The 19,956-nt window shown below is 38.4% G+C and overlaps 1 protein-coding gene across 1 annotated transcript in view; it reads right to left on the reverse strand.

Annotated features, from left to right (window-relative positions):
• The window catches only part of LOC138704219 (synaptogenesis protein syg-2-like), a 536,676-nt gene that overhangs the window by 237,775 nt on the left and 278,945 nt on the right, over nucleotides 1-19,956 (reverse strand). The window lies entirely within an intron of this gene.

Consider the following 19,956-nt stretch of genomic DNA (forward strand, 5'->3'; position numbering starts at 1 on the left):
GAAACTACAAACAACTTGTAACTGCTGCGGCTGGCTCCGTCTGCCTTTCTCTTTTTCAAGGATTTTTAGCACTTTGGGAGCACGAGTTGTCCATCCATGGGTATGAGCTTCGTAACACGCATAGTTACACAATTATAGTAGTTTATAATCACGGAATATTTCTGTGGACCAGTTTAGTTTACCTCGTCCTTGAATTCCTACCCAGTCACGTGATATGCGAAGCAAGGTAGTGCAGCCAACGCTTCAGTTTCACAGCCTTAAATTCAATATGAGCCGCTAAAACAATCCTCTCCCTTTAATTTGTCATAAAAAGTCTTCTCTTCTACAGGGACATCATTTTAATTTTACTAACATTTCTAATATTAACCTGGCTATACCTTTGGATTAATGGTTGATTACCGGAAACACCGTTTGATACCCTCTTCCACGACTGGAGTTCGAGGGTACTGACGTAATATACAAACAAATCACTTTACTAGGTATAGGAGGGAAGAAAAGTAGTTCATCCATTTACATAAAATAGGAAATATCGCGATTTTGAGTTTGATAATTTTCATTAGATTTTTGTTTAATCAAAATACAGTATAGTATTAACAATGAGTGTTTTTACTCATGAACTGAGCTATCCGCGGATGTATTCATTATGCAGTGTATATTATACTGTCTGCAGCACATTAGCGTACACTATAGAGAATGAAGTTAAATTCAAAAATAATCATAAGTATATTTAAACACATTTTTGAAAATGGTGGCCGTTCATTTCGATACAGGCTTCAGTTCTAATGTGCATAAGTTATTATCGCATTATAGACTATTGCACGTAATTCCAATTACCAGGTTCGTACTTCATATCAGTAACTCATGTTGAAATAATGATGTACCTACTCTATAAAAGAGTACCTTACGTACTGTAAATTCAGTCTTCACTTCTGCCCGAAAATTACTCAGACATGCTATCCACTGTCCGTCCAAGTGGTTATGTAGCAGGGTCGTAGAAAGGGAGGAAATCACATGACAGTCAATTACTTGACGAGGCGCTTTTATTTAGTAACATATTTAGTAAGATCTTTTTATTGAAGTTATTTTAAACAATTGTATGGGTATATTTAAGTTATTTTAAACAATTGTATGGGTCCAATTCCTAACAGAAGTTAATGTTCTCAGAAAAGAGGTAAGACAGCCCAGCCACTAGCTTTTACAGAGAGGCGAATAGAGCAGGTGGGGGAAACCGGGAGGCAAATGGACGACAGTATCTGTGCGAAAATAATTCAATATTGAAAGCTCTTTCGTCACTGGAAAACGCGAACTTATTTTTGGAACGTACTGTTTACTATGACCGTAAGGCTACTATGACTGTATATGCGGTCTTGGATCTGTGTGGAGGACGGTTGAACGTCATTAGTAGAAGGGGTGGGAGTGAAGTACATTAAAAAACTCAGGTACAATAAAAATTGAAGTAAAAATAAAATTATGTCCCTGTACATGGAGAGTCTGTCATCTAACCGTTCGCGTAACTCTGTGCAAAAACAGGAAAATAACTTTGTTTCTTGCACTTGTTAGTAGATCAATGGACACAATGGAGAATTCGGTTACAACAATGAATTAAGCAGAGAAAGGGCTGCTAATGTAAAAATTAAATTAAAATTTCCTTGATGTTTCCATAACGAAGTGACGCTGAGAAGTAATTGCTGTGTTATTCCAGAAGATACATACATCAGCGAAACAAGCCGTCAAATACAGACTTGTCCGCCGCGAGGCCGCGCCACAATTCCGCTTCTGCTCACAACAACAAAAAAGCTGGGCAGGATGAAGCCCGCGGCGGCTTTTCTTTAATTTCTACTCCAAATTAAAACAAGCAACTGGGGTAGAATTCAGAACATTTACTTCCCATCTACAACAATTTCACTAAGATAGTAAACACAAAGGAGTTTAAAAGGACTAAGTAATGAACTCTGCATTCTTTTATTACGCTACAGCTAAATGAATTATTTACACTCAGTAGAAACATACATACACTCCATCCCTGGAAGTTTGAATTGTTTTATACATTAATAGACAAAGAAATAAAATCACTTCTTAAAAAAGAAAAAAAAAAAACAAGTAAATTGAAGACAGATGTGCAAGTCAGTGCTTCAGGAAAGAGTTGTGAGATTGGATTTTTTTCTAGACTGAATACTAGAATACGTGTGTGGGTTAGTTGGTTTGTTTAAGCTTGATTAACAGTAAGTGGAAGCTGTGGAAATAAATTAACTATATGGTGAGCGAGTGGGTGACAGGGTGAGCGTCAGAATTATATGGTGAGTAGGTGATATGGTGAGCGTTTTGGTGATATTGTGAGTGGGCGTGTAATATGGTGAATGAATGATGGTGAGTGGCAAGTATAGTGAGTGAGTGAGTGAGTGAGTGAGTGAGTGATATATTGAGTGTTTGGGTGAAAGAATGAATAAGTGGGTTGATACGGTGAGTAGGTGAGTGATATGGTGAGTAGATGAGTAATATGGTGAGTACATTGGTAATGTGGTAAGTGAGTGGGTAATATGGAGAGTGAGTAGGTGACAGAATGAGTAAGTGGGTTGATATGTTGAATATATGGGTAGTACGGTGAGTAGGTGATAATATGGTCCGTGAGTGAGTGATATGGTGAGTGAGTAGGTGATAGAATGAATGAATAAATGGGGTGATACGGTGAGTAGGTGGGTGATATGGTGAGTAGATGGGTGATACGGTGAGTAGATGCGTAAAATGGAGAGTAGGTGGGTAATACGGTGAGTGGGTGAGTGATATGGTGAGTAGATGGGTAATACGGTGTGTACGTGAGTAATATGGAGAGTGGGTGATATGGTGAGTGAGTAGGTGACAGAATGAGTAAGTGGGGTGATACGGTGAGTAGGAGGATAATACGGTGAGTAAGTGGGCGATATGGTGAGTAGATGAGTAATACGGCGAGTAGGTGTGTAATACGGTGAGTTGATGGGTGATATGGTGAGTAGGTGGATAATACGGTGAGTAGGTGGGTGATATGGAGAGTGGGTGATATGGTGAGTGAGTAGGTGACAGAATGAGTAAGTGAGGTGACACGGTAAGTGGGTGATATGGTGAGTAGATGGGACATTGGTGAGTAGGTGGGTAATATGGAGAGTGGATGATATGGTGAGCGAGTAGGTAACAATAAATAAGTGGGGTGATACGGTGAGTGGGTGGGTGACATGGTGAGTAGATGAGTAATACGGTGAGTAATATGTTGAGTGAATGGGTGGTATGGTTAGTGATTAGGTGACAGAATGTATAAGTGGGTGATACGGTGAGAAGCTGGATAATACGACGAGTAGGTTGGTAATATGGTGAATAGGTGGGTAATATGGTGCGTGAGTGGTGATATGGTGAGTGATTAGGTGACAGAATGAGTAAGTAGGTGATACGGTGAGAATGTGGATAAAACGGCGAGTAGGTGGGTATTATGGTGAGTGAGTGGGTATTATGGTAAGTGAATGGTGAGTGAGTGGATAATGTGGTGAGTGAGTGAGTGAGTGAGTGAGTGAATGAGTGAGTGAGTGGGTGGGTAATATAGTGAGTGGGTTGGTGAAATGGCTAATGGTCGAGTACAAATGAGTGAGTAGGTCAGGGGTTCTTACCCTACGAGTCGCGACTCAAACAAGGATCGCCGTGGCTTTCGGGATGGGTAGCTTCTCGAGAAAATAAAATTAAAGAAATGTTAATTAAAGTACTTGGGATTATGATTATATTTTATAATTACTGCTTATTATGAAATATTACAAATCTATATTAATAGATAATTGCTACACTTATTTACTTGTTTCTATTACAATAGCAGTGTTTAACTTCAAAATTGTCCCATGGGTCGCGCAAGTTTATCGCCCAGTTAACTTTGGGTCTTGGCCAAAAAAAGGTTAAGAAACCCTGGAGTAGGTGATACGGCTTGTGAGTGACATATTGACTGGGTTCGTAATATGATGGAGTGGATGATTTAATGAATGAATTATGTGGTGAGTGAGTGGTTGATATGATTAGGCGAGTAATATGAATATATATTATTTTAATGTACCGAAGTACCCAAGTACCCAAGAGTTGGAGCTTAATCTGAGACGATTCTAACCGGCGTCGGGGTTGTATCCGGTGTGGCTTAGTGGATAAAGCATCAGCACGTAGAGCTGAAAACCCGGGTTCAAATCCCGGCGCCGGAGAGAATTTTTCTCCGTTCCATTACTCTTTCATCGAGTAATATGAAGATTGAGTGACTGATATGATGAGTGTGGGAATGTGGTGAGAAGGTTATGTGATGAGTGAGTGGGCGATATGGTAAGGGTGTGTTTTTTTAGTTGGTTATTTAACGACGCTGTATCAACTACTCTGTTATTTAGCGTCGATGGAATTGGTGATAAGAGATGGTATTTGGCGAGATGAGGCCGAGGATCCGCCATAGATTACCTGACATTCGCCTTACGATTGGGAAAACCTCGTAAAAACCAACCAGGTTATCAGTCAAAGAGGGAATATAACCCACCCCCAAAAGCAACTCCGGATCGGCAGGCAAGCGCCTTAGCCAACAGAGTTGGTGTTATGATGAGAGTAGGTGGGTGACATGGTAAGTGATTACTTATTACTCAGTAGGTGTTTATTATTTATTTCGAATAAGAAATAAAAAACTTGACCTATTTTCAACTTGAATTTCGATACAGTTATGATAAGGCCTATTAATATCATTTTATTATGGAGGCACGTGGGTGACAGAGTGAAGATTAATAAAAAAACGCAAGTGGACTAGGGAGAGAGGGGGAAGTTAATTGGGTGGATGAGTGTAGGAGTTTGTGTTGGGTATCAGTACGTGGGTGTTACAACAGCGATCTCGTCGATATTGGGATAGTACGACGTTGGTGTAGGAGGAGCACATCAGCGTTGGGCGGCGTTGGAGGATTGACATGTCTCTCCAACCGTCTTTTACCCGGTACTCAATTTGACAGAAAGTTGAAATATCCATCTATTAACCCTCGACATTTACCTGGGGTCTTTTATGGCCCCACATAATACTTTGTTATTAATATCTACGTCTATATACTCCGGAACGTTCCAGTAACCTAGATATGCTATCCTTGGTTAATTTAGTATCCTTTACAATTACAATTTTTATTTCATAATTATATATTGATTATTTTTCCATATTTATTGCTTGGGTCTTTATTTCCTAGTTAGAATTATTTTTATTTGAGTTATGAACAAGAAAAAGATAAATGATTGATAAAATGGCAAACTTACTAGTGTTAAGTATATAAGCACGTGTGCCTTACAGCTGTTTCACTGTACACTATCAGAGCCTACTAGATCATGGCGTCATCTTGATATCGCTGCCTGTTGTAGGGGTGTGTCTGTGTGTTCAAAAGTGGAGTCAAATAATGAGTGCACTCACTATTTGACTCCATGATCTAGTAGGCTCTGATGATGGTGTACATTATACACCGAAACAGCTGTAAGCCACACATGCTTATATAATTAACACTAGTAAGTTTGCCATTTTATCAATGATTTGTATTTAAGTGTTAAAAGTCATCATCATCATCATCCTTCACGAATTAGGCCTCTGTAGACCTGTTTCGGCCATGTAGGCTGTGGGTAAAATCTTGTAGGCTCATGAGTAATTATTTGTAAAATTAGCTTCTTGTTATTTCTACTGTAGCAGGTAATGAGACTATATTAATTAATTAATTGTCTAAATATAATAATTAACACTTGACACAATAACAATTTCCTTCTTGTGTTTTATTTCAAGGAAAGTGAATATGTTCTCTGATAATTGAAAAAAAATAAAAAACACGGATACAGAATAAATAGTTAAAAGTAGTGTACGCAAGTTTCAAGATGGAAAAAAAAAGAAGATATTTATACAAAATTTAATTACTTTAACTATTCAATGAATACCATTAACAACATTCTCAAACATTCTCTTGTCCAAAAACACATAAGATTTAAAGCCTATAAAACATTGGTGAGACCTGTTCTCATGTATGAAAGTGAAGCTTGGACCATACGTAAATGTGATGAACACCGAATCACTACCAGTGCATTGAAGTTTTTAAGAAGAACCGCTGGCTATAGGCTACTAGATTAGACAAGAAGAAAAATTAGGATTTTTTAAAGAATTGACTCAATTTTAGAGAAAATCCAAAATTATAAACAGAAATCGAAATCTCATATCCTCAGGATGCCTGAAACAAGGATACCACGCCAAGCACTAAATTGCCGCCCTTTAGGAACAAGATCTTTGGGTCATTCGTTGAAACGATGGAGTGAGACTGTAAAATGCCACCAGGCTTAAAACGTCATAGGAAGAATAAAGAAGAAGAATTATTTATCAGTGATAGTGTTTTGTTGTAAGCAAAATGAACATATACTTTGAAAAGTGAACAAATTAAACAAATACAGCATAAACTGCCATGTAGGCTGCGGGTAAAATATTGTAGGCTCATGAGTAATTATTTGTATTTGTAAAATTAGTTTCTTGTTCTTTCTACTGCAGCAGGTAATGAGACTATATTAATTAATTAATTAATTGTCTAAATATAATAATTAACACTTGACACAATAACAATTTCCTTCTTGTGTTTTATTTCAAGGAAAGTGAATATGTTCTCTGATAATTGAAAAAAAAATAAAAAATGAAAACGCGGATACAGAATAAATAGTTTGTTACTAAACTAATTAAATTAATGAATAAATAAATTCATTGATTGCTTGAACACACAGTGAATAATTCTAGGTGCAATAAAACTTTCAGTTTGTTTATACTGTAGCCTATATAAGAATACATTAAACTATAAAATATCATAATTATTAATAACAAATATTCTTGCAGTCAGAAAGATCCCAGATAAGTAGTATGAAATTCTAAAGCAGATAAATTGCAAGGGTTAATTATTAATTTGTTTGTAGCCTATAATCTATCCCATTAAGGGGTTGGGTACAGTTTACAGCAGTAAAAGTTTTGGAAATATTTAACATTTTTTCCTCCATTACTGTATCTTGTACAACAATTAAAATTGGTATGTGTAAAACACTGCCCTTTTGCTATATGGAAAAATATTTTTACGATTTAAAAATTATATATATATTTTTTTTTCAAAATTCAAAATGGTGGCAGTTCACTGTGCAGTGATGAAGCATTTCCCTCATAACTCATAAACTTGTTAACTTTTTCATGTTCTCTCTCTTTTATTTTATTGCTGAGACTCGTGTTTACAATATAATGCTCTTTCAACTGCATTCCTTAATAATTTTTTTTTATTTTGTGTTAGAAGAAAATACTTATATCCGACCATTTTTTTAAATGAATTTATTTTGTATCAGACAATCTATTAAAGCTACGTAAGTGATTTTGCATCATATTGTAGATATGACGTGCATAAATACATACAAAAAATTTCATCACAGAATGTTGGATAGTTTTTTAGTTATGTAGGAAATGCTTCATCACTGCACAGTGAACTGAATTTTGGAAACAAAAATGTAAATACTTTTTTTTAATCGTAAAAATATTGTTTTTAATATAGATACAATAATGGAGGAAAATAATTTTGAATATTTCCAAAATGTTACTGCTGTAAGCTGTACCTAACCCCTTAATGCCGTCAGGTTTTGAAGATGTGCTTACACTCAGTACTTCATTCCCCTCCCATTGCTATGCTTGTAAGTATGTATAGAAGATACAGAGATATAGCTCGCGCAAGAAACGATTACCGAAAAGCAATGATGGCGTTGCTGTCTGTTTTGACGTGTGTTTGTAGGCACGCCGAGGGGAGAAAAGTGTGAGCCGATGGAAGTACTGTCTCTTCCAAGAATATGAACAATTGAGGACATCGCTGTGGAAATAAAGAACGTAGCAAGAGAAAAATTCGAAGCTAATTAAACGCGCAACATATGTTTACGAATGAAATAATAATACTGTGCGATACAAGACACGTACGGTATTCACATGCAGTGGAGCAAACTAAAGTCGTAATGTAACTATCACAACGCAAGACTGATTCTATCGGTCATTTCTCTTCCGACTGTACTCTTGAATATCATTCAAGTTATCGCGTGACCTTTCCTGTCGCCCGCTCTTCCTTATCGCAGTGTTTGATTCGCATTCCTTCCGTCGGTAATCCGTACTTGCGAGACCCATATCGGTAGGCATTCCTATGAGCAGTGGCGCGCCGCTGTATCCTTCAAATGTTGATATACATCGCAAACGAGTTCTAATTTTGTGATACGACTCAGATGTTACTCTAGAATGAACATCACTGAAAAGCAGAATACACAAAACAGGTGAGTCAAGCCGCATGTGCACGAAGGGATGATGGTTAAAGACGTAGTTTCGTTGTGAATACGACTGAAGAACAAGACGCATTAATTATAATGATAATGAAAATGGTGGTGATGATGATAATGACCGACTCAATTTTCAGTAGATATATGCTTCAATCCTGCTGAATTAACTCGCAGATAATAAAAATGAGAAAATCCATCCGATAGTTCAGAGAATATAACGCACAGAAATTTGTAGGTAGGCTGTTATAGGCTGGGTAGAAGCTTGAAAATTAAATTTCCATTAAAATCTAGAAGCGCTTTATTTGCAGCACCCCCAGAACGTTCTCTTTATAATTCATGCATCTCGAAATTAGAGGATAAAATAATAAAATTAAAACTACAAGAGTCCACACCTGTGGAGTAACGGTTAGCGCGTCTAGCCGCGAAACCAGGTGGCCCGGGTTCGATTCCCGGTCTGGGCAAGTTACCTGGTTGAGGTTTTTTCCGGAGTTTTCCCTCAACCCAATATGAGAAAATGCTGGGTAATTTTCGGTGTTGTACCCCGGGTCTCATTTCACCGGCATTATCACCTTCATCTCATTCGGACGCTAAATAACCTAAGCTGTTGATAAAGCGTCGTAAAATAACCTACTAAAATAAACAATTAAAAAAACTACAAGAGGATGGGTATTAAAATAAAGAAGAAAGAAACTAATTAAGAGATATAAACTCGGTCGATTATGTAGTTCGTATATTCCGTTTTCCGTACAGAGTTACTCATATTGTAATTTTAATATATCGCTGCTATATGTCAAATGCATCATCCAGACGATTTTAATCGACATATTACGAAATGAGGCAATTCACACATTTTATCAGGCTCAGATTAAATACCAACATTAATATTAATGGGAGCATTAGCATGCTAATTACTACATTACTTCAAATAGGAATACGTGTTAAGGGATGTTTTCGGTGTGTGTAGGTGTTTGCGTATGCGGGTGGGCGATGGTTTTGCGGGATATAGAGATAGCAGTAAACCACTCATATTTTTGTTCGACCCATGAAAGCTTTCATTGTTGTTTGCCCTTAAAAATTTCTATATAATACGACAGATCCACTCACAATTCATCCGAGATTTTCATTCCACATTGATGGTGATGCAGACGGTGTTCGAGTATCTATCTATTCTTGAAATATTGTGACGTCTTAGAGTGACGCAGGAGAGTTTCCTAACAAATAGAAGTATACAGTTGACAGGATGATGCTTTCAGACAAAGTTTCCCTTTCTCGCCTTATCTCCACCCCCGCTCACCCTCCCCCGTCGCTCCGGCATCATACTTAACAGATGACCCGTTTCCTTCTCCCAGCCTCCGGCGGTGCCATGCATCAACCGCACGATGCTTGATGGATTGGCTATGGCATTATAGTCGACAGATACACTTTCCTACCAGATTTCTAATGCCGTATAACATCATTTGTGCAGCCATGTCTAAAAGGAATCAGGATCAAAACCATTAAAGAGAAATAGTAAATCCCAAACAAAAATATCACTGGACATGGAGAGAAAAACACACTTTAAGTACCATTTCTCTGTTCCTCAAACATGTCTATTTTTTACCAAAGAAAACTGTCTAATAGAAGATACACGTATTCCACATGTTTTCTAGAACGTCAACAATATCTTTAAAAAATAGAATCCGTTTTAGACATAAGTCGCGGGTCGTAGCTGCGTAGTCTTAGGGTACGTACACGTTGGAGCGACGATAAACGATAAAAGAAGCAGCGATGCTATATCAGAGAGAATTGAAGCATGCATTGTCATTGAGTTGTGCATATTGGAGTAACGATAAAAGCAAAGAGACGCGATAAAAGCGACGAAAAAGAAAAGTTCCATTTTCTTCGCTCTTGTCGTTCATATGATCTCTGATTAAGATAATATTAATCTGTATAATTACCGGTGGTTATCAATATATCCGAATATTAATCGATTTATCATTATTTTGGCATATTAAATTAATTATTGTAGATATTGGCAAATTGATCAATTGTGTATTTATTCGTCATACGTTATGTGATCACAAGAACCAATCACAACACAGCGAATTTATACTATCTTTGGGATGAGAAACGGGTTCAATTTTGTACGCATTTAAGTTATATTAACCTCGATCCTAGCAGCTGATATTGCCTATATATCTTCTTTCATTAAATGGATGAATAGAATATCTTCTACTGATAAATCAAAATGATCGCTTCCCGCGTCCTCGGTGCTCCGATATGAACACTTGATTCTTTGATAATACCAAAGCGTCGCTAGATCGTTTCTTTTATCGTTTATCGTTGCTCCAACGTGTACGTACCCTAAGGCGTCAAGTAGAGAAGTCCGATTTCGGAAGTCAGTTATAACGGCGGGTTGGCCATCCTGGTAACCACAAGTACTAGTTTCATGATTTGTTCATCTCTGCAGAAGAGGTTGGTATGCCTTGGCCCTTCATACAGTAGGCTGTCGAGTGTTTTTACTACTCCTACATAAATATATCCTTAACAACCCAAACAGCCATCGGTTTTGGTCTTCGATAATTCCGATACTTTTACATCCAACAATCAGGGGTAGCCGAGATTAACTCTTACTTTTGGGGAAAGATTTGATAGTTCTTCGATGCTTTTTAGTTCTTAGCGGTTTCTCTTCTTCTTTCTTTTTTATTTTTCTTTCATTATTTCTTTTCTTTCTTTCCTTCTTTCTTTTTTATTTCCTTTTTCTTTTCCTATTTCTTTATTTTCTTTCATTCCTTCTTCCTTTTTTCTTTCCTTCTTTCTAGTTTTTCTTTTCCTGTTCCTTTTTTCTTTCCTTCTTTGTTTTTTCTTTCCCTCTTTCTTTTTTTCCCTCTTTTTTCCTTTCCCTATTTCTTTTTTCTATCACTTTTTTTTCTTTCCCTCTTTTTTCTTTTCCTTCTTTTTCCTTTCCTTCTTTCTTTTTTCTTTCCCTCTTTCTTTATTTTTCTTTCATTCTTTCTTTTTTCTTTCCTTCTTTCTTATTTCTTTCCTTCTTTCTTTCCCCCTTTCTTTTTTCTTTCCTTCTTTCTTTTTTCTTTCCCTCTTTATTTTTCTTTCATTCTTTCTTTTTTCTTCCATTCTTTCTTTTATCTTTCCTTCTTTCGCTTTTCTTTCCTTCTTTCTTTTTTCTTTCCTTTTTTTTCCTCTTTTTCCTTCCTTCCTTCCTTTCTCTCCTCATTTCCGTTTGAGTGATAGATTAGACATCCACTATATCAAAGTTTATGAACGTTGTGATATATTCATCTCATTTCTGTCTCACATTTTGCAGAAATGTATTGAGTTTTCCACAATTCAAAAATATGTTATGTTAGTCTTCAATAAACACGAATATGTAGCCTAGAACTTTCAACCGTTTTTATTTGTTCTGGAGGCCTGGATCATGAACGTGCAGAGTGAGGGTGATTGTGGAGTAAAATAATTCTCACCCATGATAAACCAACAATTTCAATAGCTCCAGTCGTCGGGTTGAAAAATCGAAAAATTCCTCAACAGCGGCAAGAGGAATTCCTAAGAATATTGCAAATCTCCATGATGACATTAATTTTATGTATTTTTAAATGTAACAGAATTCTTTGTTATGTTTATTGTTTATTATTAACAGAGAAACATTGGCCCCGGCTCTGGGAATCGAACACAGAACCTTCAGTTCTACACACTGAATGCTCTACCACTCAGTGGTAGATAAACAAATAATTCTATTGACTTTAAAGGTATAACACAAAATCTAACAGAATTCTTTGTTATGCTTACTATTTACAGTATTATTAATGGAAAAAAATTAGCCCGGGCACTGAAAATCGAACCCAGGACCCTCACTTCTAGACATGAATGATCTACCACTCAGTGCTCAGTGGAAGAGCATTCAGTGTGTAGAGCTGAATGTTGTGGGTTCGATCCCCAGTGCCAGAGCGAATTTTCCTTCTTTAATAAAAAATACTGTAAAATTTTTATTACTGCCACCAACCATCCAGAATGGCTCTCGTCAGGTAGGCCTATTACACGTGTGAATGTAGTCCAGATGTCTAATTAAAATTAGTAAATTCCGGTGTTCCTTACCTGCTTCTTTAGTAAAACGTGACCAATGACGCGCGGAATATGTTAGTGAAAAGTTCTTAAGGGGAGTCAGTACTGCCTATCCCTGCAATGTAAATTTCATCTAATTTAGGTGCACTTTTCCAGGACTTACATAAGACACACATTTGAAATTTGTAGGAGTTATTCTTCAAGTGTTATTGTATGTAACTGGCTAAAATTATGGTCTTCATCTTTTATTACTCTGCTTTACATTGATGGGATGGCAGTACAGACTCCCCTTAAGCGTAGACGGCCAAGAATCGCAAACAGTATATACCGCTATTGTTAAAACTTACTCCGAAAACGGAAGTAACCGAAAAGGTGGAGAAAACTTTAATAAATTTTAAGACAAACACACTTAAATCTAATACAGGTATCGATATCAAGTACCGAGAGATTGTGGTATCGACCCGATTGTAGGCAGGACAGATCTTCGGTAACTGCAGTTTTCATAATTATCATCAACATAAACAACATCATAATCATGAAGCAGATTAAAAGAACCTTTGTCCTGTTCTTCCAAAAAACCGCAAATATGTTCCTGGTCTCGCTATCTTCTTGTTCTTCCCAAATGTCGCTTGCCTCTGCGTCGATACTGAAAAGCCAGATGGGGAGGGGGGAGACGATACAAATCCATTCGGTTTACGTGCTCTTTCCAATGTAACTGATAATTGAAAATGCCACCAACAATATTGCTAGCATCTAATTTCTCTATAAAAGTTTTGTTTCTCTATCTATTCCAGTTTAACCCAATAAAGATTTCAAGAATCTCAAATGGACAGTTTCTAACTTGCTTTTATCTTCTTTACTGTTTAGGACACCAACTCTAACGACCATATAAAAGAGAAGGTTTCGATACTGTATTATGCAATCCCAATTTTATAGTCACTGACATCTGTTTATTGCTCGCAAGAATTACAATAAGTCTCGGGTGGATTTAAACTGCTGTTCTGAATGACCTAAATAGAGTTAACCATCAATCGCAAACAATATTAATATCTTTGGACATGAGTACTTAAATTGTGCAGTAATTTCCAAAATAAATTAGGTTTGGAATCATTAAAGAGAACTAACAAATCGAAACCAAAACGTCATCATGGGTCATGAAGAAATATATTTTGATGACTATTTCTCTAGTTTTCCTTGGTAGTCTATCATGTATCATGATCCTAGATTAGCGGTTCAAACGCAGCCGAAGGAAACGATATAAATCTTTAGCATGGCTTCCTCCGAGAAGAAAGTAAAACTGGGAGGCTGGTGTCTAATAGAGGGCTGCAGGCTAAATTTTTCGTTCATTTCTCGCCTAAGCCAGATGACGGAGCAGAATAACCTCTGTAATTGAAAGCATCGTCAAATACATTACATCTTCATTTAATTACTCGTATCATATTTATTTCTAATAAATGAAACTATCCAACAAAATATATGCATATTGCATGTATATTCTAAGCATCGAAAATAACAGTGTAACATAAAAATTATGGTTTATTTAACGACGCTCGCAAAGGTCGAGGTTATATCAGCGTCGCCGGTGTGACGGAAGTTTGTCCCGCAGGAGTTCTTTTCCATGCCACTAAATCTAGTGACATGAGTATATCGCATTTAAGCACACTTAAATGCCACCGACCTGGGCCGGGATCGAATCCACAACCTCGGGCACAGAAGGTCAGCGCTATACCAACTGCGCCACTCAGGGCGACAACAGTATAACATAAGAAAAACATTTTGAACTATGTGGATGAAATCCTTGCAGGTTAGAGGCCACTGGCCTTTTCTTGGGACCTAAGTACCTTAAGATGAAACCCGGCTGAAGGCGGTAGATGTATGAATGGAGGTAAATTCGTTAGAATGATTCCTCTCGGATGAGAATGAAACTAAAGATTCGGTTTCGTATTATCATCGTGTATCACTACAGCTGTTGGATGATGATGATGATGATGACGACGATAATAATAATAATAATAATAATAATAATAATAATAATAATAATAATATAACATGATATTGTATGATTATCATCTGTCGCCGAATTTCACTGACAAACAGTTGAGTAATAAATACACTATAGTAGTAATGTTTATCTTTAATAACATTCATCACTCACTACATTTACATATACACTCACCATAGTACACGACATAACTCTCCACAGATACGCATCATGCACAGTGTGGCCCGCCTAAGTGGTGTATAACTAGAAAAATGGATCACAGTCCTGCCATCTATCCGCAATATGCGGCACCAGAATCATGTAAAGTGAAGTTGGTAGGCATTGGATACATACATACATGCATACATGCATACATACATACATACATACATACATACATACATACATACATACATACATACATACATACATACATACATACATACATACATACATAAATTTCTTAAAATTTGCGTAGCTTTGTATAATGCTGAAAATTTTCCAATTTGGAACATTAATTCTGTCCCTTGTGATTCCTCTTTCAATAAACTTTATATAATCATAGACCTGTTTATTATCAACGTACATTAGGGATGAGGGATGGGTAGAACGAAGAAAATTTATCTTCGGCACCGGGAATCGAACCCGGGTTTTCAGCTCTACGCGCTGACGCTTTATCCATTAAGCCACACCGGATTCTAGTTCCGTTGCCGGATTGAATCCTTCTCAGTTTAAGTTCTGCCTCTCAGCTTCCCTTTTGGTAGCCTACCCTCATGTACTGTGTCACAGAATATGTGACAGTGGCACAATGTCCAACACATTATGTACAGAGGTGCCCTCATTACTGCACGAAAATATCACATGTACTTCGACACATCATAGTAGTACATTAGGGAGATGAGTAGTTACATTCTTTTTTTTTATCTAATCAGCTAATGTAGGTGGACAAATTTTATGACCAAGTAAAATATCACAATAATTGAATTTCTACATGGCGGACAAATTACTGTAACTTAAAATTGCAAATTTACTTTTCCTGCAAGTTAGCTTACCCTTTAATTTTCGTATTATGTAATTCTATTCGCGTTATGATTAGTGAAATAGTCAATTTTTTCATGTAAATCGCGGAAAGAGTTGTTTTGTAATATCACTATGATATTATAGGCCTAATATACGTTTCCCCTTATATTTCGCCCAATTCCTGATATTCAATGTTAAATAACAAAGACCAAATTTTAATTTGTTGTATGTGTAAACCAATGAAAGTAAAACAATAGTACAATGTAAGGTAGGTCACATTGTTGTTATAATTATACAACAATACAGTTGGAACTGTTAGCGAATGGAAATTAGTTCTATACGCCAGTTACCAAATCAGCGACGTAACAAAATGACTACAACCACCGAAATCGATTGTGTACGTAAATGAATGCATATGCATGTATGGCTGACTATTACATAGGTCCACATACTATGTAAAACTTGTCCATGAGCATCAGCCCATATATCCCAACCATTTATATCACGTGGGTAACGAAGCCAGCATGTGATGTACTAATGAAGCAGCAGTCCTGCCAACCTCCCCCCTGCCCCACCACCGCTACTTTCACGTTCAAGCGATCCAATTGAATCTCATTTACATCGTGTTACAATTCACAGAACCTGGAACATATACATCCGAAGAAGTTAATCAAGACCGAGTAACCATTTTTCCATTGATTTGCAATGCGACGATTAAAAATTCCTGCAAAATTTGATGAAACTTGCAGCATACTGGTACACTTTATGGGAGACACTGTGTAATCTAGGGGTTTCAGAGCCAGATTGTTAATATGAAAACACGCAGTCCGTCCCAAGTTGAGATGGGAGGAGGATACAGTAGATCTTGGAGAGTCTTAAACAGAAAGGATTATAATTTATGCGTATGTTCCGATATATTTCACTTTCGGAATAATAAGTATCCACATAAAATTGCTTAATGGGGATTCAGAAAAACGTAAGTACTCACATGAAACATGATCATGGTCGCATAGTCCCTAATGGCTATGGTAGCGATGTTGTAATGGTTGTGAAAGTGATGGTAACAGTAGTGACTATGGTGACGACAGTGACGGTAATGGCGGTGGTGATAGTGACGGTGGCGATGTCAGTGAAATTGTGGTAGTTGTGGCGACAGCAAGAGCAATAACGGTGGCTGTGGTGACGGTAATGTCAGAGGTGGTGGTGACGGCTGTGACGGTAACGACAGTGATATTAATGATGGTGACGATAGTGACGGTAGTGGTGCATACGGTGACGGTGGTCATACTAGTGACAGTGGTAATGTTAGTGACGGTGGTGGCTGTAGTGACGATAGTGATGATAGTTGGTGATGTTGACGATAGTAACGGTAGTAACGAAGGTAATGGTGACAGTGGCAACAGTAGTGACGGTGGTAACAGTAGTGACGGTGGCGCTGGTGATGGTAGTGACAGTGGTAACAATAGTGACGGTGGTGATGGTGACGATAGTAAGTGGTAACAATAGTAACGGTGTTAATGGTGACGGTAGTGATTGTGGTAACAATAGTGACGGTGGTGCTGGCGACGGTAGTGACGGTGGTAACAATAGTGATGGTGCTCATGGTGACGGTAGTAACGGTGGTAATAATAGTGACGGTGGTGATGGTGACGATAGTGAAGGTGGTAATGGTGATTGTGGTAAGAGTAGTGACGTTGGTAGACTAATTGTGGCGGTAGTGACGTTGGTAGACTAATTGTGACGGTAGTGACGATGGTAATGGTGACGGTGATGACAGTAGTGACTGTGGTAATGGTGACGGTAGTGACGGTGGTAACAATAATGACGGTGGTGATGGTGACGGTAGTGACGGTGGTGATTGTGACGGTAGTGACGGTGGTAACAGTATTGACGTGGTAATGGTGACGGTAGAGACGGTTGTAATGGTGACGGTAGTGACGATGGTAACAATAGTGACGGTGGTGATGGTAAGGTACTGACGGTGGTAACAGTATTGACGTGGTAATGGTGACGGTAGAGACGGTGGTAATGGTGACGGTAGTGACGATGGTAACAATAGTGACGGTGGTGATGGTAAGGTACTGACGGTGGTAACAGTATTGACGTGGTAATGGTGACGGTAGTGACGGTGGTGATGGTGACGGTGGTAATGTTGACTGTGGTAATAGTAGTGACGGTGGTAATGGTGGCAGTAGTGACGGTGGTAACCGTGACGGTGATAACAGTAGTGATGGTGGTGATAGTGACGGTAGTGATGGTGGTAATGGTGACTGTGGTAACTAGTGACAGTGGTAATAGTGGCGGTAGTGACGGTGGTAATGGTGGCGGTAGTGAAGATGGTAACAGTAGGGACGATGGTAATGGTGACGGTAGTGACGGTGGTAATGGTTACGGTGGTAACAGTAGTGACGGTGGTAATGGTGATGGTGGTAACATTAGTGACGATGGTGATGGTGACGGTAGTGACGGTGGTAATGGTGATGGTGGTAACATTAGTGACGATGATGATGGTGACGGTAGTGACGGTGGTAATGGTGACGATGGTAATAGTAGTGACGATGGTAATATTGACTGTGGTAACTAGTGACAGTGGTAATGGTGGCGGTAGTGACGTTGGTAATGGTGACGGTGGTAACAGTAGTGACGGTGGTAATGGTGATGGTGGTAACATTAGTGGCGATAGTGATGGTGACGGTAGTGACGGTGGTAATGGTGATGGTGGTAATATCAGTGACGATGGTGATGGTGACGGTAGTGACGGTGGTAGTGGTGATGGTGGTAACATTAGTGACGATGGTGATGGTGACGGCAGTGACGGTGGTAATGGTGACGATGGTAACAGTAGTGACGGTGGTAATAGTGACTGTGGTAACTAGTGACAGTGGTAATGGTGGCGGTTGTGACGGTGGTAATGGTGGCGGTAGTGACGATGGTAACAGTAGGGACGATGGTAATGGTGACGGTAGTGACGGTGGTAATGGTGACGGTGGTAACAGTAGTGACGGTGGTAATGGTGATGGTGGTAACATTAGTAACGATGGTGATGGTGACGGTAGTGACGGTGGTAATGGTGACGATGGTAAAAGTAGTGACGGTGGTAATGGTGACGGTAGTGATGGTAGTAACAGTAGTGACGGTTGTGTGACAGTATTGTTCGTAACGGTAGCTGTGATGGTAGTGACTTTGTTGGTGACGGCTGTTACGCTGATAGTAATTACGACTGTGACGATGGCAGTGGTGCCTGTAGCGACTGAATTAGTGGTGATTGCATTGACAGTAGTAGTGCTGAACTGATGAAGACGTTAGTGACGATGATTGTGGTGACGGCAGTAGTAGTGGTGCGAACAGTAGTGATAGTTGTAATAATAGTGATTGTCAAAGTAATGGAAATGTTTACTCTCAGGGCAAAGGCAATTACATTTTTTCCACGGATAGTGGTGCAGACGTCGGTGAGTCTATGACGGTGGTGGCTCTTTCTTTTCGTAATCTATACCAAAGTTAGGGCTACTCTGCCCTCGAATCGATAGTCATTGAAATTAAGACGAGTCAAACTCAGTCTTTCCTTTGAACAGCGGAGTGTTCGAACCATGAGACGCGGCACGTACGCGCCATCACAATTATTGAGATAATTCAGTTGCTGGAACTCTGGAGGATATGGAAATCAGGGTGAAGAGGCGTTGCCGGCTCAGCGATTAAGAACTGAACCCCTTGTATGGAGGAGAAAACTTTCCCAGCCACTTAACGTTTGTGTAGAACAGATTTCGGCGTGTGAACATCTTACGCCAGATACTTAAACAGTCTAGTCGTGTAAGTGATCGCACGAGGGGAGTCATTTCAACCCCCCTTCCTCGGTTAATACTCTTGTCGTAATTTGGCTGTCAGCAGGGGAAAACCCCTGCCTACAAATATTGGCTGGTAGCCAATTGCCATCCGAGTTTTACTGCTTTCATGATCTGCCCTGACATCCAGGAGGGGGCTCCTGCTGGAAGCCAAAAGAATTCTGGCTGAAATGAAATTCTATAACCGACCTCTGCTATGAGTAATTAAGCAATTTATTTTACTCATCAACACTTGCGATGCCTTAAATTTAAGGATCGTTTCTTTCTATAAGGGAAGAAAACGTGAGCATTAATCATAGAGAACAATGTAAGACATCCTTATGAATTGGATTACACAGCTTCTGGATTCTGAGTCTTTTCATCCATGAAACCGAAGCTCATGCATTAACTACAGTGTCTTAATTGTTTTAAAATATATCTTAAAACTTTCGCATAGTCTGAATGGTGTCACAATTGTTATAAATAATTACAAGTCTTCTAGTACGAACAATGACCAACTTCTAAATTAATTTCCTTTGCAATTAATTACGCCACAGGAATGAAAAAGGAATCGTTGTCTAATAAAATTGCAAGTTAAGAGAATGCAGGCTTCAGAAATTCTTTCTTCATACTTGAAGAAAAATGATGCACGAAAAGACAACATAAAAGTGACCATTTAAGGCAAAAATAGGATATACACTAAGCTTGTTGTTGGATTCTACTACAGAGTGGAATGGCAGGCAGTTGTTTAATTATTGC

This window comes from Periplaneta americana, chromosome 8, assembly GCF_040183065.1.
Source record: "Periplaneta americana isolate PAMFEO1 chromosome 8, P.americana_PAMFEO1_priV1, whole genome shotgun sequence".
In the NCBI taxonomy this organism is placed as follows: domain Eukaryota; kingdom Metazoa; phylum Arthropoda; class Insecta; order Blattodea; family Blattidae; genus Periplaneta; species Periplaneta americana.